The sequence below is a fragment of the Peromyscus maniculatus genome, chromosome 22, assembly GCF_049852395.1.
Source record: "Peromyscus maniculatus bairdii isolate BWxNUB_F1_BW_parent chromosome 22, HU_Pman_BW_mat_3.1, whole genome shotgun sequence".
NCBI classification, from domain to species: domain Eukaryota; kingdom Metazoa; phylum Chordata; class Mammalia; order Rodentia; family Cricetidae; genus Peromyscus; species Peromyscus maniculatus.
Genome location: NC_134873.1, coordinates 13,838,765 through 13,863,580, shown reverse-complemented (window position 1 = coordinate 13,863,580; position 24,816 = coordinate 13,838,765). Strand labels below are relative to the sequence as shown.

The 24,816-nt window shown below is 39.2% G+C and overlaps 1 protein-coding gene across 4 annotated transcripts in view; it reads left to right on the top strand.

The window, feature by feature from the left end:
- LOC102922927 (vomeronasal type-2 receptor 116-like) overlaps positions 1 to 24,816 on the top strand; it is a 181,590-nt gene that overhangs the window by 48,554 nt on the left and 108,220 nt on the right. The window contains exon 4 of one of the 4 annotated variants that reach the window (XR_013047377.1): positions 9,134 to 9,412. The exons of the other annotated variants lie outside the window; for them this stretch is intronic. The gene's annotated coding sequence lies outside the window, so the exon portion shown is untranslated. Of the gene's footprint in view, positions 1 to 9,133; positions 9,413 to 24,816 lie in introns of those variants that run through there. 4 annotated transcript variants of the gene reach the window in all.

Here is a 24,816-nt window from a genome sequence, read left to right as displayed (position 1 = left end):
CTCATAGAATCCTTCTTCTCTCTCTTTGACTGGACTCCTGGAGCTTAGCCTGGTGCTTGGCTGTGGATCTCTGCATATGCTTCCATCAGTTACTGGATCTTGATCCAATCAGAGCTGGCAGATTCTGTGTTGTGTCTCAGGGCCTAGGTCCTAAAGGCAGGACTCACTAGGTGGGAGAAGAGTCGCTCACCCCTTGGTACAATCAGAGCTGGCAGATTCTGTGTCTCAGGAAGCTGCTGATGTCACAGGGGGATGGTTGGAGTTTGGGTAGGGAGTGGGTTTTGTAGATTGTAGGGTCCAATGGGGCTATTGATGGGGAAACCTGCCCACAGGAGTCTTCTCTGCTAGCCAGTAACTGGGGCAGTGATGGGTGGGGATTCCCAGGCATGGGTTGAGTTCCTGGGCCTAGGTCCTAAAGGCAAGACTCTTTGGGTGAGAGAAGAGTCACTCACCTCTTGGTCCAATCAGAGCTGGTGGACTCTGTGTTTCAGGACGCTGCTGAGGTTGCAGGGGAATGGGTGGATTTGGGGTAGGGAGTGGGTCTTGTAGATTGCAGGGTCTAATGGGGGGGGGTGTTACTAGGAAGCCTGCCCACAGGAGTCTTCCCTGCTGGCTGGCAACTGGGGCAGTAATTGCCTCATTGAATTTTATTTATTTTGTTCCATCCATTTTATTTTGTTCTGCTTTCATTTTCTCTCCATTATAAGGATGTTTTTAATTTCCATCTTGATTCCACCTTACATTTTTTATTCTGTATTGTGTTCTTTACTTCTTATGACTTTGTGGACTTTGTTTCTCATAACTATTTTTATTAATTCTTTGAGATTTTTTTTGTATTTAATTTTTTCCTTTTACATACCAACCACCATTCCCCCTCCCTCCCCTCCTCCTTACCTCCCACCTTCCACCTAGCCCACCCCCTACCACTCTTCAGAGAGGGTAAGATCTTCCATGGGGAACCAACAAAGTCTGGCATATCAAGTTGGGCCAGGACCAAGCCCCTCCTCCCTGTATTGACATTCCATAGGGAATGGGCTCCAAAAAGCCAGTTAATGCACTAAGGATAAATCTTGGTCCCGTTGCCAGTGCCCCCGCAAACTGCCTAAGTCACACAATTGTTACCCACATTCAAAGGGCCTAGTTCGGTCCCATGCAGGTTCTCAAGCTGTTAGTCCAGAGTCAGTGAGCTACAACTATCTCAGATCAGCTATCTCTGTGACGTTCCTCATCATGATCTTGATCCCTTTGCTCATATAATCTCTCCTCCCTCTCTTTGACTGGACTCTGGGAGCTCCACCCAGTGCTTAGCTGTGGATCTCTGCATCTGCTTCTGTCAGTTACTGGATGAAGGTTCTATGATGACAATTTGGGTAGTCATCAATCTGATTATAGGAGATGGCACATGGTGTATTTGAATAATATTTATGACATCTATTCCCAAACACTTTCTGGCTTTATGCCATCACCCTATCAATGAACTTCAATTTCTTCTTCTTCTTCTTCTTCTTCTTCTTCTTCTTCTTCTTCTTCTTCTTCTTCTTCTTCTTCTTGTTCTTCTTCTTCTTCCTCCTCCTCCTCCTCCTTCTCCTCCTCCTCCTCCTCCTCCTTCTTCTTCTTCTTCTTCTTCATTTCTTTTTTAAAAAGAGCAATTGCTGTTGGCTCTTTAACTGAGGCCTTCTCTGTAGTATGATTGACCAACCAAAGAGGTCACACCAGTAAAAACAAAACAGAACAAACAAACCAAAAATCTCACCTTCTGTGTTTCAGAAATTACAAAATGACAGTAGCTACTCAACTAAGGTTGGGATTTCCTCCCTACCTCCATGCCTAGATTTTGTCTGGCTTGTGATTGTGCAGGTGTTAGACATGTTGTCATAATACTATGAGTTCATGTTTGCAAGTGCCCTGTAGTATTTAGGGAACACTTCTAGCTCTTTGAGTCTTCCCTTCCTCTATCCCCTGATGATCCCTGATCCTTGAGGGAGGGATATGATATTGACTTCCCACTTATAGCTGAGACAAAAGAGTCTCTTATTATCTGCATGTGGACTAGTTGTGGTCCCTCTATTAATAGCCATCTACTGCATGAGGCTTCTCTGATGAATGCTGTAAGATGTACTACTCTGTGGGTGTAGCAATACCTCATAAGAAGCTATATTAGTACTATGTCCATTTAGTAGAATAATAGTAAGAAGTTCTCCTCTAGGGCCTATGTTATCTCTACCCACAAGTCCTTTTTCTTGAAAATAGTCCAGGTTATGTGATCCATGTTGTGTAGTAAACCTTAAGTCCAATCAGAAAGTGGTTTATTACTGCCATAGCATTCTTACTGCTATTGCAACAGTGTCCATATCTTGACAAGACAGTCATTATTGTAGCCCCTACAGTTTGCAGCTGGGTAAGAGTGTTAGTCACTTTTCTCCAGCAGTGTACACAGTACCATCTCACATTATAAAAGACAGCCAGGAAGATGGCGGAGACAAGCAGACGCAGGTAGGCCTGTGGCAGCGGCCCGCGGAGGTAGACCGGTCCGGCGGCAGCGGCTGACAGGGACATTTAGGCCCAGCGGCAGCTGGCGGAGACATTCACGCCCAGTGGCGGCCCACAGAGGTGTACAGGCCCTGTAGCAGAGATAAGCAGACGGAGGTGGACGGGCCCGGTGGTGGAGATAAACAGACAGAGGTAGACAGGACCAGCGGCGGCGGCCGACAGAGACATTCAGGCCTGGCGGTGGTCCACAGAGGTGGACAGACCACGCGGCGGAGACAGGCGGACGCAGGTCGGCGACTTGCGGAGGTGGAAGGGCCGGTGGCAGCGGCCGACAGGGACGTACAGGCCCAGCGGCAACCGGCCGAGACATACAGGCCCCGTGGCAGTTCGCAGAGGTGGATGGGCCCGGCAGCAGTGACAAGCAGAGGTAGGTAGGCCCGCAGCGGCAGCCGGCAGAGACATACAGGCCCATTGGCCGCCTGCAGAGGTGGACAGACCCAGCGGCAGCTGACAGGGACATACAGGCCCAGCGGTGGAGACAAGTGGACGCAGGTGGGCCTGTGGCGGTGGGCCACAGGGGTGGACAGGCCCGGGGACAGAGAGGGGCAGACACAGCTTGGAACGGGGACGCCCCTAGCCCCAACACCTGGGGAAGAGGCTATCTCCGTGGGTCAGAACCAGGGCGAGTCTGGACACTCCATCTGGGGACAACCCAGGGCCCAACTGCTGATCTTGTGAAACCCAACAACTTGGAGGTGTTGGTGAGACTACCCTGCTCAGCTGAAACCCATCTGAGAGAGGATTCAGATGCCTACAGTTTGAAGTCTGAAGAAACAAGATCAGCTGAGGAGTTGACAAATGAACAAAACGTGACCTGGGAACACAGAAGAAGGCGCTACCCAGTCACCAAACCAGATCACGAGAATCATAAGTATATAATTCACCGACTGAAATCAGCTGTCCCTGAAGAAACAGCCCAATAGCACCCACCAATTTAACCAAGAACCCCTACCAAACCAAAACTAAAAGTTAGAACAAGAGAGGCACTTTCAGACACAGACACCACCTGCACCGCACAGAGGAAAAGATGAGTAGACGCCAGTGCAAAAATACAGGCAACAACATAAAGACCTATATGGCAACATCAGAACCTAGTGATTCTACACCCGCAAGACCTAAACATACCATGACAGAAGAAACAGAAGAGATCAACCCTAAAAATGACTTTAAGAAGATGATAGAGGCCCTTAAAGAAGAAATAAAACATCCCCTCAATGAGGAAATAAAAACTTTCCTTAAAGAGGAAATGAAAAACTACCTTAAAGAGGAAATAAAAACTTTCCTTAAAGAGGAAATGAAAAACTCTCTTAAAGAGGAAATAAAAACTTCCCTTAAAGAGGAAATGAAAAACTCCATTAGAGAGGAAATTAAAATCTCCCTTAAAGAAATGGAAGAAAAAACGAACAAAAAATGGGAAGAAATCAAATCAAACCAAGAAAAAGCAATTAAACAGATGAAAGAAACATTCCAAGATCTGAAAAATGAATTTGAGACAATAAAGAAAACACATGCTGAGGGAATGCTGGAAATAGAAATCCTGACAAAATGAACAGGAACTACAGAAACAAGTGTAGATGTAACCAACCGTCTTATTAAATAAGAAACACAGAAACAATGTAAAAGAGAAAGCCGAGAAGTCAGAGCTCAGAGCTAAAATCTCACCCTTCCTCCTGCTGTCCCAGCTTCGCGAAAAGAGACCTACTTCCTGTCGGTTCGTATTTTTAAAGTATGTTGTTCTGCCTTCTCATTGGTTGTAAACCCAAACACATGACTGCCTCGTCACTGTCTGAATGTACAGCCCCCTAGGTCTTAAAGGCATATGTCTCCAATGCTGGCTGTATCCCTGAACACACAGAGATCTTATGGGATTAAAGGCGTGTGCCACCACTGCCACACTCTTGCTATGGCTCTAATAGCTCTGACCCTGAACACACAGATATCTATGGGATTAAAGGCGTGTGCCACCACCGCCACACTCTTGCTATGGCTCTAATAGCTCTGACTCCCAGACAACTTTATTTATTAACATACAATCAAAATAATAATTCAGTACAATTAGATTATCACCACAAACAAGCATAACCAACCTATTGCAAGAGATGGAACAGAGAATCTCTGACACTGAAGACACGATAGAGAAAATAGATTCGTCAGTCAAAGAAAACACTAAAGACAAAAAAGTCATAACACAAAACGTCCAGGAAATTTGGGACACCATGAAAAGACCAAACCTAAGAATAATAGGGATAGAAGAAGGAGAAGAATACCAACTCAAAGGCACAGAAAATATATTCAACAAAATCATAGAAGAAAACTTTCCTAACCTAAAGAAAGAAATACATATGAAGATACAAGAAGCTTACAGAACACCGAATAGGCTGGATCCAAAAAAAAAGTCCCCTCGCCACATAATAATCAAAATACTAAACACACAGAACAAAGAAAAAATATTAAGAGCCGCAAAGGAAAAAGACCAAGTAACGTATAAAGGTAAACCCATCAGAATAACACCAGACTACTCAATAGAGACTATGAAAGCTAGAAGATCATGGACAAATCTCATGCAGACACTAAGAGACCACGGATGCCAACCCAGACTATTATACCCAGCAAAACTCTTAATCACCATAGGCGGAGTAAACAAAATATTCCAGGATAAAACCAGATTTAATCAATACCTGTCTACAAACCCAGCCTTACAGAAAGCACTAGAAGGGAAAATTCAACCCAAAGAAGCTAAACACATCCATGAAAAATCAAGCAATAGATAATCCCACACCAACATACACCACAGAAGAAACAAGCTGGTGTAGCTATCCTAATATCTAGAGAAAAAGGATGTTTTAAAAGAGAAGAAGTCTTGTGGCAATGCCTCAGTGATCCAGGTAACTACCAGAACTCGGAAAAGTTGGTTGAACTTGGGATTGACTGGGAGGCCAAAGATTTAAAAAGCAGAAGATTCTCTCAAGACACAAGTTGTGTGATAATAGTGTGTTTTGTGTGTGTGAATGAGAATTTGTAAATGTTGAATTCTAGGCTTCGACAATCATTGTCAGTGCAGATTAAGCTGCAAGTATTTATGCTTTAAAACTTAAATTATAAAGCTAGTTACGTCTTTCTAATAACTAGTTTTAATGTTTATGAGCATATTTTACCTACATTACCTTTTCAGGATGTTGAGAAAGATGCATCACAAGCAAAGGCTGGAGGCTGGGGGCTAGATGGTTTTGAGGAAGAGGTCTTGGTGGACTCTTTCATAGAGCAAAGGGAAGCAATGCTTTCTGGGAAATGAGTTAAGTTTTAATCTAGTCTTTAGGATTAGAAGTCAAAAACAAAAATATTAAGGAAAGGAAAACCTGATTGATCTTTGAAGTATTGTTATATGGAATTGAGTGGGACTTTTGAGGCCTTTCTTCCAGAAAACAAGGACTTGGTTTTCAGGCCTATATTAGGCCTAAACCTTGGTGCCATGTAGTTGTACTTAAATCATTTCAATGGAAAGTGTCTTAGTGATTGGAACTTCTAGTGCAGTTTGGAGTTCTTCCATTTGAAAAATGTGATATTTGCATGGGATTGTTTGAATCTTGTTTTCTAGCCCCTCCCCATCACCACCCTCATAGTCTGAAGGTAGATTTTTCTCTTGATAAACAAAAAAGGTGAACATCTTGTTTGTAAATAGGTATCTAGTAACTAGTGGTAAACTTGAAGTGGTAGAATTCTTTAAAGCCTAATTCTAGATAGCCTTAAGAAAATATATCTTAATTACTTTTGAACCTGTATTCACCTTGTTTGTTTTTTTTCAGATATTTTAAGTTATATTTTCTTTTTCAGAGCTGCTTCTTATTTGGGGCTACTTTTTTTTTTAATTGAGGCGTAATTCATAAAAGGGTATATTGTTTTGATGAGACTTTATACAACTGTGGCTGGATGTCTTTCTTTAGTCTTCCAAGAAGGGCCATTTTACTTTTTTAGAGTTACTTTTTAAAGTCATGAGGTCAACAACTTGGACTACTATGCATATAAGTGCTAATGCAAATTAAAGCCCAAGTTGACCTCCAGCAGCAGTTCATTCTATGTTGACAGTGAGAGAACACTTTGCCTGTTAGGATACTGTTACTCGTGGACTGAAATGCTGAAGAACCCCCACCCCCCATTTTGTTTTTTTGCAAAAATCAAGGTATATTCTAGGGTTTCCTGGTTGACCTCAACAGATAAACTGAGATGATAGTCTTAGTTCAGAAATGATCTGAATGTAGATTTACAGTCTACGTGTACAGCTGGCCAAGTGAGATCGCTTTCACAGTTCTGCATGTATCCCATCGGCTCCCCATTAGTTACTGAACTCTTAAAACTGGTATTGTAACATTATTACAATGTTTTGCACCAATTTTATAAACTTTACAGTATAATATGTGTTCCTTTTCTGAGGCAAACCAAAGGTATATTTCTCAAGGTTCTGCTGCTATCAACAGCGTTGATGGAGGATTTCTTATACATTTGTAATAGATAGAAATAAACCAGAAAAAAAGAAGAAAAAATAGTGGTGGAGGAAAAGGTGAACACTGCAAGAATACTCAAAAGGGCTGAGAGTTGCAAACGCCAAGATTGGCTTTGCATAGTAAATGGAATAGAACAGCTCTGAACTATAGCTTACTTTTCCTGGTTTGGTCTGACAGAATGATTGAATGCTTTTGTACAAAAATCAGAGCCTTAAAAACAAGGATTTGGTGAGATTGTAAAATGGTGTGCCACTTTGGCAAAACAGTTTGGTGGTTGGTCAAAATGCAAAACATTGTTACTCTGTTACTCAACAATTCTACCCTTAGGAATATAACCTCAAACTACTGAAAATGTGCACCTATGAAACATGTACATGAAGGTTTACAGCAGTGTGTTGCTAATAGTAAAAGTGTTAAAACAACTCAAATAGCTATCAAATACTGGAGAGAAATAAAATGTGGCTTATTCATACAATAGAATATTATTAAGACATAAAAATGAATGAGAAACTAACAGATTAAATGACTTTGGTGAACCTTCATAATTTCATTTGTAGATCTTTCCATTTCTAATTTATAAATACATTTGGGGTTATAAATTATAAATGTACTGCCTCCTGTCAACATTGTATACTTCTATTTGTTGATTTCTGTGTCAAACATTATATGGAAATGTTTCCAAGTATTTTCTGTATTAACTGTGAATGAATAGAACAAAATAAATTGCCTGTGATGGAAAAAAAAAAAAAAAAGACAGCCAGAAGTTTCCACCTTAGCATCAGGTTGATTTCTCCATATTTTGTGACTCAAACATTTAATATATTCAGCAATATGCTACCATGAAGTTCCGGAGAGTAACCCAGAACAATGTCAATAGACTGTAACATTTAGGGTCAAAGGGGACCCACTGGTAACAATTCCAAAAGAGACAATCCATTTCTGGTATTGAAGTTGATTGGCTTGCATGTGGTGTCTACTACACATGTACTTCACAAACTATTGTGTAATTCCATTAAAATGCTTCTAAAGTATTTGCAAGGATATATTTCAGGAAGCTTCTACAGTACTACTTGGTTTCCCTGCAACTTTTAATATTTCAAAAATTATTACTTTTGAACACAACATTTTTATTGATTCTCTGCGAATTTCATATCATGCACCCAAATCACACTCACTTCCCATTACTTCCATGTCCACCCTTCACCACTGTAATGCCATCCCAAAAAAGTAAAAATGAAAAGAATTAAAAATAAGAAAAAAAACCAGGTCCAATTTGTCTTATCTACATACTCACTGGAGCATGATCAAACTATCAGTGGCCTGCTCCTTAGACAAAATGAATCCTTCCCCTCCCCTACCCCCATCAGAAGCTATCAGTTGTGGAGAGCTATACTTCCACATCCTGATCACACTTAAAATTAGTACTTTTATTGTTTGAGATTATATTTATATCATTCCTCTTCCTCTCCTGAAGCCTTCCTATATACCCCCTCATTACTCCCTTTGATATCCATGACCCTCTATTTCATTAATAGTTGTTATATACAACTATTATATAACATGCATAAATACAACATGCTTAGTTAGCATAATATTATTTGTGTGTATGTTTTTAGGGCTGACCACTTAGTTTGGGATAACTGATTAGTGTGAAATGAGGGCTGTGTGATTTTCAAAAAGGCCCTTGATGCTCATTATCCCTTCACTTATTCCCTCCTCTTCCTTGCTCTACCTTTCTCAACCCCATTTAATCACTCTTTTTCTCTTATCCCCTTAAACCTTTGTTTAACCATGACATTCTATCTCTCCTCTTTTTAATGATCCTTTCAGCCCCATGGCACATTATTAGTTTCCTAAATTCTATGAGTACTTAAAATAAAACACACATATCTAAATATCCATAGCTAACATCCATACATGACAGAAAATGTAGGATGTTTGTCATACTGAGTATGGGCCAGCTCATTCATAGTGATTGTTTCCAGATCCATGTACTTACCTGCAACTGTCAGAATTTCATTTTTCTTAACTGCTGAATAATCTCCACTGAATACTTGTAACTCACTTTTATTTTACATTAATAGCTAATGGATATCTAGACTGCTTCCCTTTCTTGGCTACTGTGAATGGAGCAGAAATAATCAAGGATGAGCGAGTCTCTATGAGGTGAGATACAGAGTCCTTTGGCCTATGCCCAGGAATATTATAGCTGAATCACATGGCAGGTCTATTTTGTGATTTTGGAGGAATCGCCAGCCTGTTTTCCATCAGTTTGCATTCTCATCAGCAGTGAATAAAACTGCTGGGGTTTGAATTATTTTCAATGCTTTCTATCACAATAAAATATAACATGTGTAAACCAACTTGAAAAGTAGGACGAGTGATTTGTCTTAAGCTGTAGCAGTTTCATTGTATGGTTAGTTGAGCCCAGTAATTTAAGCCTGTGACTAAGGAACTGAACCATGGCAAGCACACAAGGCAGAGGATGCTAGCACAGTGAAAGGAATGAATGTAAGTCTTTGTGCCCTGAAATCCTTTTAACAGCAAGGTAAAATTTTACCTATCTACCTGACACTACAGAAAGTTGCTTGAAAAATATTCCATTTCACATATCACTGCAGGCTTGGCACTAGTAGGTCAATATTTTTCCTTAGGAGATATTTATTTGAACTATAACAGCTCCTGCACCAGACATTGTATTATTAAAAGAAAAAGATTAATGAATCTCTTTATACATTCAGTTATAACACATGTGAAGCCACCTTACATCAATAAGATTTCTCCTTAATATGCTTATAAAGTAAGAGATGCTAAATTACAAACTAATGTTTGCCTCTACCCTGCTCAAAACAATACATGTAACTGTACCTATTTTCTATTAATCAATGTTTTAATTTTTTATATTATGTGATACATTCGATATGTTCTTTAATTCAAATAAGGTAAAATTTGTATAATTAACAGTTCTGAAGCCTTTGAAAATCTATTAGTACAAGTACACATGTATTGAAAACTGTAGGATTTTTAAACATACATACACTTTAGACTGTAAAATCTGATAGGTCAAAATTTTGTAACTTTATTTTATATTTTGAGGCCATGAATGCCTTCTAACTTTTGAAAAAATGAGTCCTAGTTATTGTGAATCACATATTGCAAATGTAGTGTAGGCTTCTTAAATGTTTCATAATGTGACTACCATTTAAATTCAAATATCAAGATCCATATTAAAGGTTAATTTTCAGAATTAATATTCTATTAATATGCATAATCTTGGCTGCTTTTAGAATAAAGCAGTGGGCATCTATAGTAGTAAAAAAAGTCTACCCTGTCTACAATTGCACCCCATTGCAAATGATGCCACTAATTTCACTATACTGTAAGAAGAAAATTTAACTGCACTCAGCTAACAGGTATCTAAAGAGTTGGTAGGCTGAATGAAAACCTCAAAGAAATATCAAACTTAAAGCCAAAAAATATTTAAAGATTAAATAGAAGATGCCTGTGGATAGCCTGGGATATGGATAGTCAGGTGTTTGAAGGAAGGTTTGGTGAGCATATGTTTTCAGTTTGTAGAGTTGCAATGCTCCTGGAGAGGGCTGGTGCTGAATGCAGTACACCAAATACATGGAGTCAGTGCTACTGCAATACACATTATGGAGCATATGATCCATACTTAACCAAGGGCCACTATTATACATCACCAGAAGGTTACAATTCCATTTTGGGTTTGAAAACTCATTTACAGAAGACCCTTTCCTATCATTTTCTGCTATATTATAATCTTCTTTACATGAGACAAGAACTCTAGACAGAGCTATACAACATTCTGGATACCAGTGATATTGTAAATCAGCTATGGACAAAAGATTGATTTAGAAGGAGCAGTAGTTACATGGCAGACCAGGGTCTGCAATCATTTTCTAAATCACTGTCATTGACTCTTGATCTAAGAGTTTATCCATAATTACACTTTCCATAAATGTATACTGTTTTGATGACAGATCACATAATTTTTGGCTTTTAATGTTTTTGAGACAGGATTTTTCTGTAACATTCCTGGTAGTCACTCTGTAGACCAGACTGATCTCAAATTCAGAGATCCACCTGCCTCTGCCTCCTGAGTGCTGTGAATAAAGGCATGAACCACCATGCTCAGTTTAAAATATTTTGAAATTAAATTTCCATATAATACATGTTGATCAAATTTTTTCCTCCCCCAACTCATTGCAGATCCTATCTACATCTCTACTCATCCTATTTCATGCCCCTTTATATCTCTTTTTAAAAATAAAAATTCTGCAAAACATAACAATGAAAATCAAAACAAAGAAAAACCAATAAGACAAAACATGAGCAAACAAAACAAAAAGTCAACAAGACAAAATCATAGAATTCATGTTGTGTTGGCCAACTACACCTGGGCAGAGGGCCTCTCCTGTAGTGTGGTTAATATACCCAGTGAGACTGCACTAGATAAAACTAATTTCCCATTGTGTCAATTGCAGATACCTTCTTGATTAGTGTTGGACCCAATGTCCACTTCTCCTTTTCCAGCCTAAGATCCCCATCTGGATTGCATCTGCACAATCACTATACATGCTCCTACAGTCTTCAAACTTCATATGTGCTAAAGTTCAGTTGTGTCTGGGGACCACTGTTTTCTAGAATTCATCTACCCCCTCTGGCTCTTATAATCTTTCTGCCCCCACTTCCACATAGATGCCTTAAGGAAGGATTTTGATGAAGACATTCCATTTAGGATGGAGTTTTCCAAAGTCTCTTATTCTCCTCATATTGTCCATTTGTGCATTTTTGTGTTAATTACTACTTAATGCAAGAAAAAGCTTCTCTGATGGCTTAGTAAGACATTGTAAAGGAGTTCTGAGGTCCTTCAAGACAGAAATTTTTTTCTTGTAAGTGAAAAGTGAGAAGATCTTTAAGCTTCATGGCTAATCATGGAGGCTCAGATTTAAATTCCAGACTCATATCTGCTTCTTGAGCTACACTCAGTGTCAGGCTGAGTCTCAGATGGGACACTGCCAACATGACCACTATCACCAAGCCATGAAGGGACTTGGATTATTTGTCCTTCACTATCTCACTGAATATCAGATGATTTTAAGATTTAAGTATAATCTTGTGCAAGTGTCCAGATGCTCAACTCTCCACTAGGTAATATGGCCAACACACTGAGAATCTACTAGGTGTCCCTTTACTTACTAAGCAAACAGTGTTGGGTGCTGAACAGGCAAAAAAGTTCATGCATCCTGACATCACTTCTAGGGTGTTACATCTCAAGGTAAAAGCCATCCAACTAATACAGTGAAATAGATCCTTGTAGCAGAGGGGAAAGAATTAGATCTTCAGAGAATGTTGATGAAGTTTAATCCATTAAAACACACATAGGTAGTGAAAGAACTCAATTTCTCAAGGTCTGGGGAGCCTGCATGGAACTGGGCTAGGCCCTCTGCATGGCGAGACAGTGGTGTAGCCTGATCTGCTTGGGGGCCCCTGGTGGTAGGCTCAGAATCCATCCCTGGTGCATGAGTGGGCTTTTTGGAGCCCACTACCATGATGGGACACCTCACTCAGCCTTGAGGCAGGGGGAGGGGCTTGGACTTGCCTCCTCTACTGGATGTGCCTCCCATGGGCCTTGCTTTCTTGTGGGGAGGAGTGGTGGGTGAGGTTGGGAGGGGGAGGCTTGGAGGAGAGAAGAGGGAGACCTTTGATTGGTATGTAAAATGAATGGAAAATTTTTCTTAATTAAAAAAAAAAAACCTAAAAGTTAATTTCACCACCCTGTGGTCAATACCTCAATGACCAGAAGTATTTTCAAACAAATTGCATGTCCCTACATGTCTTCTACAATATTAATCCCATTTTTCCACATGTTCTTTCTTTCTTAGAATTCCACATTCTTCCATATTGTCAGTGTACATTGCAAAGATGGTCTAAATTACAAAGTCTTTGTGGGTTTGACCTGGAAGGTTTAATATTTCTAACTTTTTAACAAACCATCTCTACATGATGAAGAGTTCCACTTTTCTAGTCAATTCAATTTCATGTGTCAGTATTCTACTATAATCCTAATTCCAAGAGGAGGCTACTTTTCACTTATCTGAAGAAATATTAGCAGTACAAAGTACTAAAATTACTAACAATTACCATAATGCTTCAAAATCATGATTGGAGGAAAGGGAACACTAATTTCTTATTGTAAACAAGTGACTAATGTCACTTTTTTAAACCATATTTTACACTGTAAAATCTAACTTTTTTTATGTACCAAAGTCAAGGTTGCAAGAAATATGAGTATCAATTAAAATTATAAGAGTTAATATACACTTAATGGCATGATATATCACTAAAATTTTGAAGAGATCTTGCATCTGGTCTTATTGAAATTATGTAGCACTTTGGGACAAAGATGCACCCTAGTAGCCCTGCACTGGAGCCCAAGAGGGAGAAGACCTCCACAGTCACTGTGCTTCTCCTTGGTGCTATGTTAGATAGTGAGGAAGGTGACCCAGACACCGTAGAACACAGGCATGCTGAATGCCAGGAACCTGGCTTCATTGAATCTGTCAGGGAGGTTCCTGGCCAACAAAGCCACCTTGAAACCTTGTATTAGCTGAGCTTTTGTAGCACATAATGACAATCTGACTGTGTTCAGTGTGTGCATCTCTGTCAATGAAGGGAGGAGATGTTCCCAACTGTAGTCCTCACAGAATAAGTTGGATCAGAGTACAGATGGGAATGATGAAGTTAGGAACTCCTGATACCAGAATTTATCTCATCCTTCTTCCTGGAGTACTGAGCTTGAAGGCTATGACCACATTTATTGTCCTGGCCAAGACAGTTGAAAGAGCCACCATGAAAACCCCTCCAAATGTGGTCTGCTGTAGGATATAAGTGGCTATGGTGTGATGCCCAATGAATAACAGGGAGCAGAGAAAACAGTGGTTGAGGGAAATAAGCAGGATGTAGCTGAGAGTGTAGTTATTGGCCTTCACAATGGGAGTGTTGTGGTGATTCACAAAGACCTGCATTAATGGGTTCCCATATATCTGATGTTCAAGGCATTTTTCTAACAAAGCAGAATGAATTTACTGATGAACACATATTCTTTCTGAGCACCTGTGCCAGTACTTGGCCTTCTAAATCTTTGATATCACAGGCAATGCTGATACAGCTTTTTTCCTCTTCATGCATATTTCTCTAAGTTTCTTATTCTTAAAAAGTTTCTATTTGAGGCTATCTATGTGGTTTGTTTTTTTGTTGACATGAAACTATTTAGAGTCATCTGGGAAGAAAGAACCTGAATTGAGAAATTTCTTCCATCAGATTTCTCTGTAAAAAAGCCTGTGGGCATTTGATTGATTGATGAATGATATGAGAACCCAAATAAACTTTAGACAATGCCACTTATGAACAGGTGGTTCTGGGTTATATACTAAAAAATGATGAGCTGAGCAATACATGGAGAACAAGCCAACAAGCAGGATTCCTCCATGATTTCTGATTCAATTCAAGTCTGTGGGGTTCCTGACTTCAGATCTTGCTCTGACTTCCCTTCATGGTGTTATATAATCTGTGAGGTGAAATAAATACTTTCCATGCAGAGTTGCTTTGGGTTGTAGTATTTATTAGAGCAACAGAAATTAAACTAAGACAAAAATGGTATTAGCTTCTGCTGTGGAATGATCTGTATGTCAAATGCTCTGATTGGTCAATAAATAAAACATTGATTGGCCAGTAGCCAGGCAGGAAGTATAGGCAGGACTAACAGGAGAACTGAGACAACAGGAAGGTGGGAAGAGACACTGCCAGTCACCGCCATGACAAGCAGCATGTGAAGATGCCAGTAAGCCATGAGCCATTTGGCAAGGTATAGATTTATAGAAATGGATTAATTTAAGATGTAAGAACTACATAGCCTGAAGCCTGAGCCATTAGGCCAAACAGTTAAAATAATATAAGCATCTGTGTGTTTATTTTATAAGTAGGCTGTTGGACTGCTGGAGCTTGGCGGGACCTGGAGAGAAAACTCTCCAGCTACAAGCTTCACTTGCATTTCTGATTTGCCCTTGAAGTTTTAGAGATGATTGTGAAAGATTTTTGGAATTTGGGGCGGGACAAACTATTGAGTGCTTAGAGTTTACTGAGTTATTGTTTAGAAGCATGGAAGAGAATGTTGAAAGCAATGTAGGCCTGCATTATGAAATTTCATAGGAACATTCGAGAGTCAACCAAGTACTCTATCAGGGTGCTTCATGTGATATATTTGAATTAAGAATCTATGGAATCTATTTAGCTGGGATGTGATTAAAAAGATAAAAGTCGGTGTAGTTAAACTTTTACTTTACTGAGTTAATTGATGCTGGTGACTGGGTATGATAACTGAACAGTGATTAAAAAGAGACCAGTGAGCAGGCAGGGCTCCTGTGGGAAGGCTCCCTGTTCACCAAGACCCTTCAGCAGCAGACCCCACAATCTACATGTCCTGCCCCCATTCCCATCTGCCCGGGGCTCCAGCCACTTCCTGAGGCTTGGAAAATAACCCCCAGCTCTATTTAGACCTAGAGAGCTCTATTTGGACTGAGAGAGAGAGAGAGAGAGAGAGAGAGAGAGAGAGAGAGAGAGAGAGAGCAAGCGAGAGAGCTCTTACTGGATAAAGGGCTGTCATTGGATCAAGGGTAACCTCAGCAGACAGGGAACCTGCCAGCCCTCATTAGACCAAGAGTGGCTTTCTGAGAAGTAGAAACTGCCACCTCTCATTGGACCAAGAGAGACTATCAGAGACACAGAATCAGTCAGCTCTGATTGGACCGAGAGCCCTGAGAAGACCAAGAATGGATCTGTGACTCACAGAATCAACTAGCTTGAATTGACCCACGAGCAGTTCCCTGAGTCACAGAATCTGCCTTCTCCAATTAGAGCAAGAGTTAAGATTAGACCCAGAAGGGCCCCCTGAGACACAGACACAACAAGCACAGAGTGGACCAACAGCAACTCGCTTAGACACAGGTACCTCTTATACCGATTAGAGGAGGAGATGGGCAGACGTAAAGCAGAAGTACATACCACAACATAAAAAGCAATACGGCATCACCAGAACCTAGCCCTCCTCCAACAGCAAGACCTGAACATCACAAGGTGGAATTAGCAGAAGAAAGCAACCTTCAAAATAGCATCATGAAGATGCTATAGGCCTTTCAAGAAAAAATGAAAAATGAAATTGAGGAAAAGATAAACAAAAAAGTGGAAGAAATCAATATACAAATTGAGAAAAAGACAAACAAAAATTGGAAGAAATTTATAAAGAAATAGAGCAAAAGGCAAATAACAAATTAGAAGAAATCAATAAATCCCTATAAGAAAACCATGAAAAAGCAATGAAACAGGTGAGGGAAACAGTTCAAGACATGAAAAGGGAAATAGAAACAGTGAAGAAGACACAAACAAAGAATGCTGGAAATAGAAAATCTGAGTAAATGAACAGGAAACACAGATACAAGTATAACCAACAGAATACAAGAGATGGAAGATGGAATCTCTGGTGTAGAGGATACAATAGAGGAAATTAATTCATCAGTCAAAGAAAATACCAAAGCCAAAAAAGTCATAGCACAAAATGTCCAAGAAATCTGGGACACCATGAAAAGACCAAACCTAACAATAATAGGGATAGAGGAAGGAGAAGAATACAAGCTCAAAGGCACAGAAAATATATTCAACAAGATCATAGAAGAAACCTTTCTCAACTTAAAGAAGGAAATACCTATGAAGATACAAGAAGCCTATAGAACACCAAACAAACTAGACCCCCCAAAAAGTCCGCTTGCCATTTAATAATTAAACAACTAAACGTACAGAATAAAGAAAAATATTAAGAGCAGCAAAAGAAAAAGGCCAAATGACTTATAAAGGTAAACCCATCAGAATAACACCCAATTTCCCAATGGAGACTTTGAAAGACAAAAGGACCTGGACAAATGTAATGCAGACACTAACAGACCATGGATGCCAGTCTAGATTAATATACCCAGCAAAACTTTCAATCATCATAGACGGAGTGAACAAGACATTCCAAGACAAAACAAGATTTAAATAATAGCTATCCACAAATTCAGCCCTACAGAAAGCATTAGAAGGAAAATTCCAACCTAAGGAAGTCAGATACACCCACAAAAACACAGGCAATAAACAACCCCACAGCAGTTAATCCCAAAGAAGAGAAGTACACACACACTACCACCAAAAGATAACAGGAACTAACAATCACTGGTCATTAATATCTCTTAATATCAATGGACTTAATACACCTATAAAAAGACACAGGCTAACAGAATGGATATGAAAGCAGGATCCATCTTTCTGCTGCATAAAAGAAATACACCTCAATTTCAAAGATAGACACTACCTAAGAATAAAAGGCAGGGAAAAGTCTTTTGAATCAAATGGTCTTAAGAAGCAGGCTGTGTAGCCATCATAATATCCAGGAAAATAGACTTCAAACTATAATTAATCAAAAGAGATCAAGAAGGACATTACATACTCATGACAGGAAAGATCCACCAAGATCAAGTTTCAATTCTGAACATTTATGCCCCAAACACAAGTGCACCCACACATGTAAAAGAAACTTACTAAAGCTTAAATCGCATATAAAACCCCACACATTAATAGTGGGAGACTTCAATACTCCACTCTCACCACTGGACAGATCTGTCAAATTAAAACTTAACAAAGAAATAAGGGACTTAACTGATGTTATGACTCATATGGACTTAATATCTACAGAACATTGCACCCTAACAAAAGAGAATATACCTTATTCTCAGCACCCCATGGAACCTTCTTTAAAATCGACCACATCCTTGGTCACAAAGCAAATGTCAAGAGATACAAAAGAATTGGAATAACTTTCTGTGTTCTATCAGACCACCATGGTATAAAGTTAGATTTCAACAACAAAATTTACAGAAAGCCTACAATCTCAGAGAAACTGAATAATGATCAACTGAATCACCAATGGGTCAAGGAAGAAATAAGAAATTAAAGACTTCCTAGAGCTCAATGAAAATGAATATGCCAATACCCAAACTTATGGGACATTATGAAAGCAGTGCTAAGAGGGAAATTCATAGCATGAAATGCCCACATAAAACAGTTGGAGAAATCTCACGCTAGTGACTTAACAGCACACCTGAAAGCCCTAGAACAAGAAGAAGCAAAGTCACCCAGGAGGAATAGACGTCATGAAATAATCAAATTGAGAGCTGAAATCAATAAAATAAAGAGAACAATTCAAAGAATCAATGAAACAAAGAGTTGGTTCTTTGAGAAAAATCAACAAGATAGACAAGCCCTTATGAAAACTAACCAAAAGGCAGAGAGAGAGAGAGAGAGCATCCAAATTAGCAAAATCAGAAACAAAAAGGGTGACATAACATCTAACATTGAGGAAATCTAGAGAACTTAAAAAAACTGTACTCTTTAAAACTGGAAAATCTAACGGAAATGGATAATTTTTTGGATATGTATCACATACCTATTTAAATCAAGACAAGATAAACAGTGCAGAATTCTACCAGATCTTCAAAGGAGAGATAATACCAATACTCTTTAAATTGTTCCACACAACAGAAACAGAAGGAACATTACCAAACTCCTTCTATGGGGCTACAATTACTCTGATTCCCAAGCCAAACAAAAATGCAACAAAGAAAGAGAACTACAGACCAATCTCCCTCATGAAAATTGATGCAAAAATAGTCAATAAAATATTGGCAAACAGATTCCAAGATCATATCAAAACAATTATCCACCATGACCAAGTAGGCTTCATCCCAGGGATGCAAGGGTGGTTCAACATACAAAAGTCTGTCAATGTAATACACCATATAAACAAACTCAAAAAAAAAAAAAACACATGATCATCTCACTAGATGCAGAAAAGGCCTTTGACAAAATCCAACACCCCTTCATGATAAAGATTCAAGAGAGATCAGAAATACAAGGAACATACCTAAACACAATAAAGGCAATTTACAGCAAGCCAACAGACAACATCAAATTAAATGGAGAGAAACTCAAAGTGGTTCCACTAAAATCAGGAACAAAACAAGACTGTCAACTCTCTCCATAGTTATTCAATATAGTACTTGAAGTTCTAGCTAGAGCAATAAGACAACAAAAGGAGATCAAGCGGATACAAATTGGAAAGGAAGAAGTCAAGCTTTCACTATTTGCAGATGATATGATAGTATACATAAGTGACTCCAAAAATTCTACCAAGGAACTCATACAGCTTATAAACACCTTCAGCAACATAGCAGGATACAAGATTAGCTAAAAAAAATCAGTAGCCCTCCTATATACAAATGACAAACAGGCTGAGAAAGAAATCAGAGATACATCACTTTTTACAATAGCCATAAATGATACCTTGGGTAACTCTAACTAAACAAGTGAAGGACCTGTATGACAAGAACTTTAAGTCTCTGAAGAAAGAAATTGAAGAAGACATCAAAAAATGGAAAAATCTCCCATGCTCATTTATAGGTAGGATTAACATTGTAAACATGGCAATCTTGCCAAAAGCAATCTACAGATTCAATGCAATCCCCATCAAAATCCCAACACAATTCTTCACAGACCTGGAAAAAACAATACTCAACTTCATATGGAAAAACAAAAAACCCAGGATAGCCAAAAGAATCCTGTACAATAAAACAATCTCTGGATCCCAACATCACGATCCATGACTTCAAGCTCTACTATAGAGGTACAGTTATAAAAACAGCCAGGTACTGGCATACAAATTGAAATGTGGACCAATGGAACTGAACTGAAGACCCTGACATTAATCCTCACACCTATTAACATATGATTTTCAACAAAGAAGCCAAAACTATACAATGGAAAAAGGTAAGCATCTTCAATATATGGTGCTAGCACAACTGGATGTCAACATGTAGAAGACTGCAAATATATCCATATCTGTCACCATGCACAAAACTTAAATCCAAGTGGATCAAAGACCTCAACATAAATCTAGTTACTCTGAACCTGATAGAAAAGAAAGTAGGAAGTAGTCTTGAATGCATTGGCACCAGAGATCACTTCCTAAATATAATGCCAGTAGCACAGACACTGAGAGTAACAATTAATAAATTGTTCCTCTTGAAACTGAGTCACTTTTGTAGGGTAAAGGACATGGTCAACAAGACAAAACAACAGCCTACAGAATGGGAAAAGGTCTTCACCAACCCTACATCTGACAGAGGGTTGATATCCAGAACATATAAAGAACTCAAGAAATTAGTCATCAAAATGCCCAACAGTCCAATTAAAAAATGAGCTACAGAGTTAAACAGAGAATTCTCAACAGAAGAATCTCAAATGGCTGAAAGATATTTAAGGAATTGCTCAACATCCTTAGTCATCAGGGAAATGCCAATCAAAACAACTCTGAGATACCATCTTACACATGTCAGAATGGCTATGATCAAAACCACTGAAGACAGCTTATGTTGGAGAGGATATGGAGCAAGAGGAACACTCTTCAACTGTTGGTGGGAATGCAATCTTTTACAGCCACTCTGGAAATCAGTATGGTGGTTTCTCAGAAAATTTAGAATAAGTCTTCCTCAAGACCCAGTTAGACCACTCTTGGGCACGTACCGAAGGAGTTCTCAATCATACCACAAACACACATGCTCAACTATGTTCATAGTAGCATTATTTGTAATAGCCCCAACCTGGAAACAACCTAGATGCCCTTCAGCTGAAGAATAGATAAATAAAATGTGGTACATATACACAATGGAGTACTACTCAGCAGAGAAAAACAATGACATCATGAGGTTTGCAGCCAAATGGAAGGAACTAGAAAAAATCATCCTGAGTGATGTAACCCAGACTCAGAAAGACAAACATGATATGTACTCACTCATAATTGGATACTAGATGTAAAACAAAGGATAACCAGACTGCAATTCACAACTCCAGGGAGGCTACCTAGTACGGAAGACCCTGAGAAAACACAGGGATCGCCCAACAACAGAGAAATGGATGAGATCTACATGAGCAAACTGGGTGGGGTTCAGTGGGTAACTGAGAGCAAGGGTCGGGGGAAAGAGAGCTTAGGGGAGCAGGAGGTCCCAGCTGGATCAGAAGCAGATTTGGAGAATGGGGAGGGAGTTACCAAGATGAATGAAGACCTCAGGGGAATAGAAAGAAGCAGAGTGCTAGCGAGGTCTCCAGAAATCCACAAAGATACCTCCACTGTAGACTACTGGCAATGGTTGAGAGAGTGCCTGAGCTGACCTGCTCTGATGATTGGATGGCAGAACACCCTGGCTGTCACGATAGAACTCTCATCCAGTGTTGGAAGCAGATGCAGAGGTCCATGGCCAAACCCCAGGTGGAGCTCCAGGAGTCCAATCGGTGTGAGAGAGGAGGGATTGTATGAGCGAGCAATATTGAGACCATGATTGGAAAAAGCACAGGGACAAATAGCCAAACTAGTGGAAATGCATGAACTGTGAACCAATGACTGAGGAGCCCCCATGGAACTGGACTGGGCCCTCGGATAAGTGAGACAGTTGATTAGCTTGAACTGTTTGGGAGGCCCCCAGGCATTGGAGCTGGGACCTGTCCTTGGTGCATGGGCTGGCTCTTTGGACCCTGGGGCCTATACTTGGACACTTTGCTCAGCCTTGTTAAAGGGAGGACGGGACTGGACCTACCTTGGCTGAGTCTACCAGGTTGGGCTGACTCCCCTGGGGAGACCTTGCCTTGGAGGTGGTGGGAATGTGGGGTGGATTGGGTGTGAGGGCTGGGGGTGGGAGGAGGGAGGATGGGGGAATCCGCAGCTGACATGTGAAATTAAGTTAATTATTAAATAAAAATATTTAAAAAATAAATAAAATACACCCCCCAACATAAACAAAAACAAAAACCAAAACAAAAAAGAGACCAGTATCGTTGAAGTGAAATCCTTTAGGTGGAATTTCCTCAGGTCAGCACATACAAATTATGGTCCAGATGGTGTCAAGATTGTGTCAAATGCTGGCTGCCAAATTTGGTGATATGCTAGAATCTGAAGCATGCTGTTAGTTTTGGTGGTAAGAAAGGATGTGATGATGTGGTATGATGCACGGTGAAATAAAAATTGACATGCTATGTTGCTTTTGGTCATCATGTTTTATAATAGAAATAGAGGGCAAATTAAGATAATATTAAATATTGCCTAGTATAAAATTTAATAGAATATTTACTATTTCTCTCAGCCTTACTATAACATCTATTTGATCTTATCCTTAGATATTCAATCTCCTTTATTCATTGGGCAATTGTTGATGAGAGACTTCTATCTGGTAAAAGTGGTGACAGTGGCTGTTAGGTCCTCAGCCTCCAAAGGGACCCACATCTCCCCTACTTGATACTGAGAATACCAGGGTAAAGGGCACATAGAGAAAATGAGAAGAAAAGTATGTGGAGTATTTAAAATACTACCATCTAGATGCTACAACTTTTTAGTTAAAAATAGAGCACCTATGAATAACTTCACAAGGCCTTAAAAAACTGAGGCCTTCAGTATTCCTTCAGGAATTGGTAAGGGCTCATGAAGCTCTACTCACAACCTCTTCCTGAGTTTGTCAGTTAATGATTGCTTGGAACGTTGGGGCAATTTTTCTTAGTTGTATAGCTTCTTGTAAGATATCCAGGCCCTGTAAATAACCCTTTAAACCATTCTCATATAAACAACTTCAAACATAGTGGACCAGAAAAAGGAAAGACAGGTATGAAAAATGAGTAGTAGAGGACTATTTGAGTAAAGGATTCAGGTGAACAAGTACTGAGACAAAAGAAGACAGAAAAGGGTGAATGTGACCACAATTCATTGAATATATTAATGAAACAGCTGATAAAAGAATTAATATAAATACACTATTAGAATGAGATAATATTTTAAGCATATACAATTCATATATCAGTATACATTAAACAACAAATAATTTGTTTAATTATAGAAAGATGTTTATAAAAGTGAATATACATTATGGCCCAAACAGGATCTGAACAAGAATAACAGCAAACAGTGTTAGACCTGCTATGATGGACAGAGAAATTTCATGAGGCCTCAGCCCTACAGAAAGAAGTAGAGGCAACTAAGGAATGCTGGAAGAAATAGTCTTCGCTAGGAAAGAGCACACCAACTGGTTATACATAACCAGATGATCAGTCTTGAAAATACACACAGAAGTAACATGATACAGACTGAGAAAGTTTTGTTTATGTACTTAGTAAAATATATGTATCTACATATACCGATATAAATATAACATCAACTGATGAATAAAGAAGCCATGGATTTGAAGAAGCAAGCAGGTGCACATGAGAGGGTTTGGAGAGAAATGATATATTTATACTATACTCTCAAAAAATAAATAATTTAAAAAAGTGGACATTCCATTCTCAGTAGACATATTGAACTTGAGAAATGATATTTCCTATGATTTCCTCTCAAAGTGGAAAAGTTACTATGACCTATTCATCCACACTGTCATCAAAGGTGTTTGCTTGGTTAATTAACTTTATATAATCTTTTCATACACTTATTTAACAATTTTATATTATGTTTGAATGATGTGCATGATTTTTAAAGTACAGATTAACAATTGAAAATAAAAATGATACCTTTTGTAGATTAAAAAATTAAACAAAGTGGCATCCTTGAAGTGAAATGAGCAGATATACCTCACACCATACCTGCTGTATTGACTAGTTTTATGTCAGCTTGACACAAGCTAGAATTATTAGAGAGGAGCCACCCCTCAATTGAGAAAATGCTTCCATAAATTTCACTGTAATATATTTTCTTTTTTCCTATTTATTTATGTATTTATTTTTTCATTTTACATACCAACCATTGTTTCCCTTCCCTCCTCTTCTCCCATTTCCCCAACACCTCTCCTCATCCCAACCCCCCATTCACTCCTCATAAGGGGTAAGGCCTCCCTTGGGTAGTCAACACTGGTTGGCATACTAAGTTGGGGCAGGTCTAAGAAGACATTTTCTTAATTTGTGATTGATGGGAAAGACCCAGCCCATTGTGGGTGGTGCTATACCTGGGCTTCTGTTTCTGTGTTCTTTAAGAAAGCAGGCTCAGAAACCCATGGGGAGCAAGCCAGTAGGCAGTTCTTCTCCATGGCTCCTCTAACAGCTCCTGCTTTCAGGTTCCTGCCTTGTTTGAGATCCTGTTCTGACTTCCTTTAATGATGTCTTACAGTGTGGAAATTAAGCCAAATAAACTCATCCTCCTCAACTTGCTTTTTGGTCATGGTGTTTCATTAGGGCAATAGGAACCCTAACTAAGACACTTGGAAACTGATCAGCATAGCAGGTCGGCCAACCCTTAGCCATGCAATGGACATGAAGCCCACCAGTGTTGGTCTGTTAAGATCTAACATTCCTCTTGCAATCCTAAGAAGGAGATTTTAGGAGCATCTCATGTAATCAGTCAAAGTCCTATTACCCTTAGATTATTTTCATCTTTATGGAAATTTTCACTAAATTGATATACAAAGAAATAACAGAAGGCAGACTGTGTAAGGGGTGGAAAAAACATTTGATCTCCACAGAACTGAATGAATTATAGGAGAATGTTATACAATTAATAATAAGTAGCAACATCCAAATCCTTTTTTGGCAGTAATATTAATAATATAAAGTATGATGGGGAAAACACATG